This window comes from Ovis aries, chromosome 10 (assembly GCF_016772045.2).
Source record: "Ovis aries strain OAR_USU_Benz2616 breed Rambouillet chromosome 10, ARS-UI_Ramb_v3.0, whole genome shotgun sequence".
Lineage (NCBI taxonomy): Eukaryota > Metazoa > Chordata > Mammalia > Artiodactyla > Bovidae > Ovis > Ovis aries.
In genome coordinates this window covers 44213297-44223459 of record NC_056063.1, presented here as the reverse complement: position 1 = coordinate 44223459, position 10163 = coordinate 44213297, and the positions used below count along the sequence as shown (strand labels likewise).

Sequence of the window (10163 nt, the reverse complement as noted above, 5' to 3'; positions counted from 1 at the left end):
AGGCAAACCACTCAATAACACAGTAATCCAAGTCTATGCCCCAACCAGTAACACTAAAGAAGCTGAAGTTGAATGGTTCTATGAAAACCTACAAGAGCTTTTAGAACTAACCCAAAAAAAGATGTCCTTTTCATTATAGGGGACTGGAATGCAAAAGTAGGAAGTCAAGAAATACCTGGGATAAAAGGCAAATTTGGCTTTGGAATATGGAATGAAGCAGGGAAAAGGCTAATAGAGTCTTGCCAAGATAATACACTGGTCATAGTAAACACCCTCTTCCAACAACACGGAGAAGACTCTAAACATGAACATCACCAGATGGTCAACACTGAAATCAGATTGATTATATTCTTTGCACCAAGGATGGAGAAGCTCTATACAGTCAGCAAAAACAAGACCTGGAGCTGACTGTGGCCAAGATCATGAACTCCTTATTGCCAAATTCAGACTTATATTGAAGAAAGTAGGGAAAACCACTAGACCATTCAGGTATGACCTAAATTAAATCCCTTATGATTATACAGTGGAAGTGAGAAATAGCTTTAAGAGACTAGATCTGATAGAGTGCTTGATGAACTATGGATGGAGGTTCATGACATTGTACAGGAGACAGGGATCAAGACCATCTCTATGGAAAAGAAATGCAAAAAAGCAAAATGGCTGTCTAGGGAGGCCTTAAAAATAGCTGTGAAAGAAGAAAAGTGAAAAGCAAAGGAGAAAAGGAAAGATATAAGCATCTGAATGCAGAGTTCCAAAGAATAGCAAGAAGGATAAGAAAGACTTCCTCAGTGATCAATGGAAAGAAATAGAGTTAAACAACAGAATGGGAAAGACTAGTGATTTCTTCAAGACAATTAGAGATACCAAGGGAATATTTCATGCAAAGATGGGCTTGATAAAGGACAGAAATGGTATGGCCCTAGCAGAAGCAGAAGATATTGAGACGAGGTGGCAAGAATACACAGAAGAACTGTACAAAAAGATCTTCATGACCAAGATAATCACAATGGTGTGATCACTCATCTAGAGCCAGACATCCTGGAATGTGAAGTCAAGTGGGCCTTAGAAAGCATCCCTATGAAAAAAGCTAGTGGAGGTAATAGAATGCCACATGATCTATTTCAAATACTGGAAGATGATGCTGTGAAAATGCTGCACTCAATAGGCCAGCAAATTTGGAAAACTCAGCAGTGAGCACAGGACTGGAAAAGATCAATTATCATTCCAATCCCAAAGAAAGGCGATGCCAAAGAATGCTGAAACTACCGCACAATTGCACTCATCTCACATACTAGTAAAGTAAGTCTCAAAATTCTCCAAGCCAGGCTTCAGCAATATGTGAACCGTGAACTTCCAAATGTTCAAGCTGGTTTTAGAAAAGTTAGAGGAACCAGAGATCAAATTGTCAACATCCGCTGGATCATGGATAAAGGAAGAGAGTTCCAGAAAAACATCTATTTCTGCTTTATTGACTATGCCAAAGCTTTTGACTGTGTGGATCACAATAAACTGTGGACAATTCTGAAAGAGACAGGAAAACTAGACCACCTGACCTGCCTCTTGAGAAACCTGTATGCAGGTAAGGAAGCAACAGTTAGAACTGAACATGGAACAACAGACTGGTTCCAAATAGGAAAGGGAGTACATCAAGGCTGTATATTGTCACTCTGCTTATTTAACTTCTATGCAGAGTACATCATGAGAAACACTGGACTGGAAGAAGCACAAGCTGGAATTAAGATTGCTGGGAGAAATATCAAGAACCTCAGATATGCAGATGACACCACCCTTATGGCAGAAAGTGAAGAGGAACTAAAAAGTCTCCTGATGAAAGTGGAAGAGGAGAGTGAAAAAGTTGGCTTAGAGCTCAACACTCAGAAAATGAAGATCATGACATCTGGTTCCAACACTTCATGGTAAATAGATGGGGAAACAGTGTCAGAATTTATTTTGGGGGGCTCCAAAATCACTGCAGATGGTGATTACAGCCATGAAATTAAAAGACACTTACTCCTTGGAAGGAAAGTTATGACCTATCTAGGTAGCATATTGAAAAAACAGAGACGTTACTTTCCCAACAAAGTTCCCTCTAGTCAATGGTATGGTTTTTCCAGTGGTCAGGTATGGATGCGAGAGTCAGACTGTGAAGAAAGCTGAGTGTCGAAGAATTGATGCTTTTGAACTGTGGTGTTGGAGAAGACTCTTGAGAGTCCCTTGGACTGCAAGGAGATCCAACCAGTCCATTCTAAAGATCAGTCTTGCATGTTCATTGAAAGGATTGATACTAAATCTGAAACTCCAGTACTTCGGCCACCTCATGCAAAGCATTGACTCATTGGAAAAGACCCTAATGTTGGGAGGGGTTGGGGGCAGGAGGAGAAGGGGACAGCAGAGGATGAGATGGCTATATGGCATCCCTGACTCAATAAACCTGAGTTTGAGTGAATTCTGGGAGTTGGTGATGGACAGGGAGTGCTGCTGCTGCTGCTGCTGCTGCTAAGTCACTCCAGTTGTGTCAGACTCTGTGCGACCCCATAGATGGCAGTCTGCCAGGCTCCCCTGTCCCTGTGGTTCTCCAGGCACGAACACTGGAATGGGTTGACAGGGAAGCCTGTCGTTCTGCAATTCATGGGGTCACAAAGAGTCGGGCACAACTGAGTGATTTAACTGAACTGAATTGCCTAGTGATTTTCCCTACTTTCCTCAATTTAAGTCTGAATTTTGCAATAAGGGGTTTATGATCTGAGCTATAGTTGGCTCCTGGTCTTGTTTTTGTCATAGTATAGAGCGTCTTCATCTTTGACTGCAAAGAATATAGTCAATATGATTTCCATTTTTCCATTTGGTGATGTCCATGTATAGAGCCATCTCTTGTGATGTTAAAAGAGGGAGTTTGCTATGACCAGTGGGTTCTCTTGGCAATACTCTATTAGCTTTGCCCTGCTTTATCTTCTACTCCAAGGTCAAACTTGCCTATTCTCCAGGCATCTTTTGACTTCCTAGTTTTGCATTCCAGTCTCCTATGATGAAAAAGGCATTTGTTTTTTTTAAAATGCTAGCCTAGAAGGTCTTCTAGGTTTTCCTAGAACCATCCAACTTCATCTTCTTTGTCATTAGTAGTTGTGATAGACTTTTATTATTGTGTTATTGAATGATTTACCTTGGAAATGAACCAAGATCATTCTGTCATTTTTGAGATTGCCCCCAAGTGCTGCATTTTGGGCTCTTTCATTGACTATGAGGGCTACTCCATTTCTTCTCTGGATTCTTGCCCACAATAGAAGGTCTGAATTAAATTTGTCATATGAATTTAATTTGGTCATCTAATTAAATTCACCCATTCCCATCCATCTTAGTTTACTGATTCCTAAAATGTCAATTCACTCTTGTTATCTGCTGTTTGACCACTTCTTATTTACCTTGATTCATGGACCTAACATTCCAGCTTCCTATACAATTTTGTTCTTTACAGCATCAGGCTTTACATCTACCACTAGTCATTTCCATAACAATGTGTTTTTTGTGCTCTGGCTCCTATATGAAATAATACATATATAGACTTTAATATTCCCTAGTACTCTACTCTACACAAGCCAGAGATTAATAGTGCCAGAGTTTATGCATACACATGCAAACACTTTGCATTAGAGTCTGGGTGAATTTGTTACCATTAACCCATATTTCTAGACAAAAATATATGGTTCAAAATGAGAACACAAAATGTTAATGAGACAACAGATGTAAATATAAAGCACCAGTAAATAAAAATTAGATAAGCTGGACTTTATATTCAAACTTTTCTGCTCATCATGTCTCATGGTTGAAAAATCAGAAAGCAAGCCATAAATTGGACAAAATATTTGGAATAATGATGACTGTGAAAGAACCTGTGTCTTAAACAAATAAGTAACTTTTAAAATTCAATAAGAACACAAACCACCAAGAGAAAAATATAGTTTTAAAATTTACTTCACAAGAAAAAATATGTTAATGACAAGTATGCACAAGAAAATATGCTTAACATCATTAATCATAAAGGATATACTAATCAGTATTATATTTAGCCACACTGATAAACAGCCTTGTATCTACTAGAATGACTAAGAGACAAAAGGCTGGCTTTCATTTTCAAGAATGTTAAATGCTAGAGAACACAGATTAGAATAAGTTCCTTGAGAGGAAAACATAAGATGAAATCCTGAGCAGATACAGAAGGATTAATCTGTGGTAAATCTATTTTCCTTTTAATAGGAGAGAATAGGTACAATTCTACTTGAGGTAGAATAATAATGCTAGAGTTTTTGATGTGTGTTTTCTCGAGGATCTATGAAACAGGCTTTTCATTTGGTAGTGAGACTTATCAAAAATAGTGGAGAAATGTGTTCTTCATCTGCATTTGGGTGATTTTATATTGTAATAACCAGTAGAGGCAGAGAGGATGGAGTATGGAGTCAGACCATAGTTAAATCCTATATTGGAAAAATCATACATGTGATCTTGGAAACAGGAAGATTTATTTGTGCTACTCTTTCTTCGTTTGTAAAATTAGGATACTGAAAGTAAGTTGTTTGCAAAGATGAAGTGAGTTAATATATGTAAATATTTAATACTCTAAGTATACAGTGTTGCTCTTATGTTAACAATAGCAACACCTCTTTGTTCAACTGCTCAGGAACACAAGGAGATAGACCAGATATAGATGAGGAAATGACACATAGTTGCATGTAATCAGAGTTGGAAATTTTCAGATCAGTGAACTGCTGCTAAATCACTTCAGTCATGTCTGACTCTGTGCGACCCCATGGACTGCAGCCACCCAGGCTCCTCTGTCCATGGGATTTTCCAGGCAAGACTACTGGAGTGGGTTGCCACAGTGTGAGTCAAGAGAGTAAAGAGCATTATCTATGAGTAAAGAGTAAAGAACTAGAATCTATGCTGAATAACAAGAGAAGTGAAAATGTGAGGGGTAATGAGTGACTGAACTGAACTGAACTGAACAGTAGTGAAATAATGCTGGCTGAGTTCTAAGTTAGACTTCTACATGAGTGGGTAAACAGGGAAATAAGGTAGCAGGTGGACAGAGTGTGTTAACTTGGATAGTTAAGATTTCTGAACCAATATATTTCCAAATCATAACTATTTTAAGATATGATAATGGGAATGGAGACTGATGTGATTTGGGGAAATGGTTTTGGAAATAAAAAGATCCAAGGGACTGTGTGGTCCATTTTTAGACTAACCTTTATGTGCAGTTTGAGGTTATACAGAAGAGTAAAAGGAGGCAGAAAACTACGATCTGAATTCTAAAAGACTTAAAATCTGAACCAGGACAAATAAAAAGTCTGAATATGAAATACCACATAGGATAGAAAGTGGTATTCCATATCATATGCTTCACTGAAACTAAATCTTTTATAGGAGGAAACAAGATAAAAGTTTTAGAAGTGCAGTGAGAATGAGGAAACCTACACTAGCTCCATCTTGGCTGGTGCCTAAAAACCTGAGATATTTACCAAAGAGGGCAGCATCACTGGGGTCTAAGACAAAAGGAACTCTCAGAAAAGAGGTTAAAAATGCAGAAAGTTTGATAAAATGTTCAAGATAATAGGGAATGATTTAGAGCCAGGATATATTAGAGAATCTGTAGAGCATAACAATGTAAATCAAAGTGAGGAAGGATGAACCTGTAAGCCTGAGATTTGTGGCCTTAAATATAGCCTAGCATATGGTTTGAGGTCTGATAGTCTCTTCAACATAAACAGGTTCTCATTTCTAAGAAGATATTTGGAACATCCATGCCACTATCTATCCTGTAGTTAATGACCATCTGCTGGCCTGGATTAAGGGCAATCATGGTTGGAGCATTAGGCTTTCAGATGACCTTTAAGTGGCCACCCTTTCTGGAAACAACTATAAGGAAAGACCTAGAAATGAATAACAAAGAAATGAAGTTCATATACACTAAAGTTTGAGTGTCAAAATGCACCCGTTTTTTTTCATTTCCTCTGTTTAACATACAATTTCAATTGATGTCTAACAATAATATGAAAACTTAAAAAAGTACACTTATATATATCTAATATTTTATTCACCTGTGAAGATGAACGATCATAGATGTATGAAGAGGGATATTGACATAAGTTGTTTTAACTCATTTCTTACTTATATAGTTTCTCATTTGCAGAGTGTACTATAAATATTAACCAAAACATCTTTGTAGCAGTGCCAGTCTTCAGCTTAGCATATGAATTCAAATGGGAGAGACTGAAATTTTGAGCAGAGTGTCCTGTGTCTTCAATTTAAGCTGAATGCCTGCTGATTTTACTGTGAGGCAATAATGACAGCTTCCTCACTGAGAAGAATCACTGATAACTGTGTCCCCTCCATGTGCACTGCCCTTCTTGACCTCACCACCAAAGAGTAGTTTATTCTTACTAAACACTAGAGCAGGGAGTTTTTGGAATAAAGACTATTTTCTGTGAAAAATTATATATAAGAATTCATGTACAGACAATAAAGTCACATAACCATAAATCCCTAGAACACCATGTTGGACATTCTCTTGCTTACAGGTGTCTTCCACATATTTTAAGGTAAAACCAATGATAAAAGTTTTGCATTTCTTCCCTGTCCCAATTGACTATAAGTCATTTGAAAACTGTCTACAAATGTTGCTTCTTAATGTTCTCCAAGGCTGAATTATTTTGTTTAAATGGGGGCAGGGTAAGTTCCAAAGAACAGTGCCAAATTGCTTATCAGGGAGATACACTCTCTTAAGGGATAAAGTAAGAGTCTTTCTCTTACTTTAGGGGGTGTGGAATCTTAGAATCAGGGAACATGTCTCTTTTCACTTTTTACACTTCAATGTATCTGTTTTACTTAGTAGAATGCTAATTAGAGGTGTTTAACAAATGGCATGCTGCAGTCTGTGGGGTCGCCACAAAGAGTTGGAAGGACTGAGTGACTGAACTGAACTGAACTGACAAATGCATTTTGACTCTTTTGCAGATGTGGCAGCATCTAGGAAAGGGAAAGTCTTTTCCTCCTATATTTTTTTCTTATATTCCTATAACCCAACATGGGACAAGAATCAGAATGAAATATGACTTCAAAAAAAGAATCTATTAAATGTTTACCTTGCATTAAGTGCTCAAAATCTATAATGATTAAAATTAAGGAATAGCAACAGCCCCCTAGCAGTTTGTAACCTAGTGTTCTGCAAGTATCTATTCAGTTCAGTTCAGTTCAGTTCCTCAGTCATTCCGACTCTTTGCGACCCTATGAATTACGGCACTCCAGGTCTCCCTGTCCATCACCAACTCCTGGAGTTCACTCAGACTCACATCCATTGAGTCAGTGATGCCATCCAGCCATCTCATCCTCTGTCGTCCCCTTCTCCTCCTGCCCCCAATCCCTCCCAGCATCAGAGTCTTCTCCAGTGAGTCAACTGTTCGCATGAGGTGGCCAAAGTACTGGAGTTTCAGCTTTAGCATCATTCCTTCCAAAAGAAATCCCAGGGCTGATCTCCTTCAGAATGGACTAGTTGGATCTTCTTGCAGTCCAAGGGACTCTCAAGAGTCTTCTCCAACACCACAGTTCAAAAGCATCAATTCTTCAGTGCTCAGCCTTCTTCACAGTCCAACTCTCACATCCATACATGACCACAGGAAAAACCATAGCCTTGACTACCGATCTTAGTCGGCAAAGTAATGTCTCTGCTTTTGAATATACTATCTAGGTTGGTCATAACTTTTCTTCCAAGGAGTAAGCGTCTTTTAATTTCATGGCTGCAATAAATCTATAAATCCAAGCGACTTCGTTTCTGCAGGATTGATTTTTTAATTCACTTAAAATGTGATTCACTTAGATCACTTGTCAACATTTAGACACCACCTGAAAATTCCATTTCTTCCCTAGTTTCCATTGAACGGGGACTGTTGCACAGATTCACATTCTAAACTCCACAAGCTCTTTTATGAGTTTAAAGACTTTTATTTTCTCATTCCCTTTTCTCCTATTAATACATTTATTAGAGGTCATGGCACCCTCTCAGGAAGCAAAAGGAAGAAGACAATAATTGAGAGGAAAAAAAAAAAAAAAGACAGTGGGAAGTCGGTGAACATTCATTAATTGTTATATTATCACATATTTGAAAAATTCTTATTATTTTATTGGCCACAGCTAGATTATAGGAATAAACATAAAGCTGAATATTCTTTCACAAGACATATATTTTCATAATGTTTATGGATACAAAGCTTCATATTTCACTATATTGTTCATAATTCTAAGAGAAAGTTAATTCCTTACACTGTTCACCAAATGACTCTGAAAGTATGAGGCAAACATCTAGTCCATTCAGTGTCACATGTTTTAATCAATATTTTTTTTTCCATTCTAAAATAATATTTACCACCAATAGATCTGTACAATTTAAGTAAACCTAAAGAACCACTGGGCTTCCCTGGTGGTTCACATCGTAAAGAATCTGCCCGTTTTTTTTGTTGTTTTTTTTTTGTTTTGTTTTGTTTTTTCTTTTCAATGTTCAGGGTTTGATTTGGTTTCTAGGACCAGCTACTGAGCACTGCTCATTTCTAGGCTTCTGACCAACCCCACCAATATTATTTTGCCTTCAAAAGTTCTAATTTTCTTTCTGGAATGTCAATGATATTCATGATTTGCTGGTTATAACTTAAAGTCACACTTCTGCTTTATTTATTATTATTATTATGTATTTTTCCAGCTAGCATATTTGCTGTCTTTCCCCTGAAGAATCTGAGTCCACTCCTCCAAGACCTTTGCCTCTTCCAGAAGTGCCTTTTCCTCCTCTTGAAGAGCACTGTTCTCCTCTCTCAGAGCCTTGTTCTCCTCACGGAGGGCCTGTTCCTCCTTCCACAGAGCCTGTTTTTCCAGCTCCAGCGCCAGACCTTCTTTCATCAGGGCCTCTTCCTCCATCTTGATCGTATGCTTCTGATGCTGTAAGGGCCTTAATCTCCTCATGGAGAGACCTTATTTCTTCTTGAAGTGCTTTCATCGTTCTGGAAAGCTATCTCCTCTTCCCGGGGAGCCCTGATCTGAGCCTCCAGAGCTCGATTCTGTTGCCAATAAGACTATTTTTTTGTGTTCAAGGCATTCATCTCTTCCCCAGGTGATTTTTGGCTGTCTGAAATAGTTCTGTTAAACTTACAGAGCACCTGATTTTGCTGTCTCAGGGATTGGTTTTCCTCACAAATTAAATGGTTGACCATTCAGAAGGCTTTTTTTTTTCTTGCCAAGGGGCTTTATTTTCTTGCCAGAGGGACTTGTTGTCTTTTAAGAGAGCCTTGTTTACATTCCTAGACACCTTATTGTCTGAAGATTTTTTCCCACCTCGTGAGATATATGTTTGAGCTTGTTTGGATCTTGGGTGCAGGAGAGGAAAACAAACGCAGTATTTTACATCTGTTTGATTCAAAGACAAACATTGTTTCTTACTGTTTTATCTCAGCAGAATATGTAAATTCCCAACTGGCTGGGCTTAGCCAAAGGTGAACTAATGGTGTTTGGAACAAAAGTGTTCTAGATTTGTTGAGAATGTGTTTGTATAGCGTTGGCTCTTGGTTGACTTGCCAAAGCAGTAAACCCAGCAGGGATTTAACAAGGCTCAGTCAAGCCCACTGCAGGAAAATTAGATAAATAAACAGAGAAATTATGAGTAAAAGTCAATTAATTATTAGGTTGATATAGAAAATGAAAAGGTTTAAATTTCAACACAAAAATTACAAACTAATAATTCTAAATTACATATCCAATCTATAAATAGATGTTAGATCAAGGTTAATCTATTGAAGTTGTCTGTATTAATGTAAGCTAAATTCTGAGCTAAAATATGTACAGTCAACTATTAACCTTTAACTAATGTATTCATCGTTGTTTAGTCCTTAATTTGCGTCTGACGCTTCTGTGACCCCATTGACTGTCACCCAGAAGGCTCCTCTGTCCAGGGGATTTCCCAGGCAAAAATACTGGCATGGGTTGTCATTTCCTTTTCAAAGGAATCTTCCCTAACTAGGGGTTGAACCCATGTCTCCGGCTTAGCAGAGGATTCTTCACTGCTGAGCCATCTAGGAAGCCCAATATATTCAATATTTGAAATTAAATCACCAGCTATTAATGTGAAAAAT

At 38.0% G+C, this 10163-nt stretch overlaps 1 pseudogene; it reads right to left on the bottom strand.

Annotated features, from left to right (window-relative positions):
- Positions 1-8727: 8727 nt before the first annotated feature.
- On the bottom strand, positions 8728-9411 carry LOC101121784 (coiled-coil domain-containing protein 70-like; annotated as a pseudogene).
- Positions 9412-10163: the final 752 nt, after the last annotated feature.